Source organism: Trachymyrmex septentrionalis, unplaced genomic scaffold (genome assembly GCF_001594115.1).
Source record: "Trachymyrmex septentrionalis isolate Tsep2-gDNA-1 unplaced genomic scaffold, Tsep1.0 scaffold15, whole genome shotgun sequence".
In the NCBI taxonomy this organism is placed as follows: Eukaryota; Metazoa; Arthropoda; class Insecta; order Hymenoptera; family Formicidae; genus Trachymyrmex; species Trachymyrmex septentrionalis.
In genome coordinates, this window is record NW_017304653.1 from 963,240 (window position 1) to 963,917 (window position 678).

Sequence of the window (678 nt, forward strand, 5' to 3'; positions counted from 1 at the left end):
TTTTCCGTAGAAAATTGATAAATGAAACTGATAAATTTGTGTCCATAAATAATATTACAAAAAATGTTTGTCTAACGTATTAAAAATACGATTAACTCGTCATCATGATTTCAATCTTAGTATATCAAATAAATTCTATAAAAAATTATTTCGTTGCATTGGTAATTAATGAGAAAGAAAAATTATTTGTGTTTGTTCTATGCAATAAGTATATTTTTAGCCTTAAATATGAAATACAAATATGAATTTGTATCTAGGAACATGTCTGGCTATATTGTTGTCTAAAAATATGTTTAATTGAATTGGACAATACTATGTGCATCATTAAAGACTTAGCAATAAGATTAAAGAAAAAGAGAGTGTATATGCATTAGTTTAAAGCCCAATTACATATAAAACATCGTTCTGTGCATTACAACAAACTCTTTTCCCTATGACACAATTGACTTAACAGACTTTCGTCGATTATCTCCAACTAACTTATCAGTACATTGCACAAAAACGTGAAAAAAACATTGCGATGCTGGTATTACATATTTTGAGTATAGAAGTAAATGCAACAAGTGCACGAGCAATAATGAATCATCAAGATATAAATGAGTTTTGTCTAACATACATAACGATAAAAATAGTAAACTGAGCGCGCGTCACACATATCTCTCGACCGTGCGTATGTGT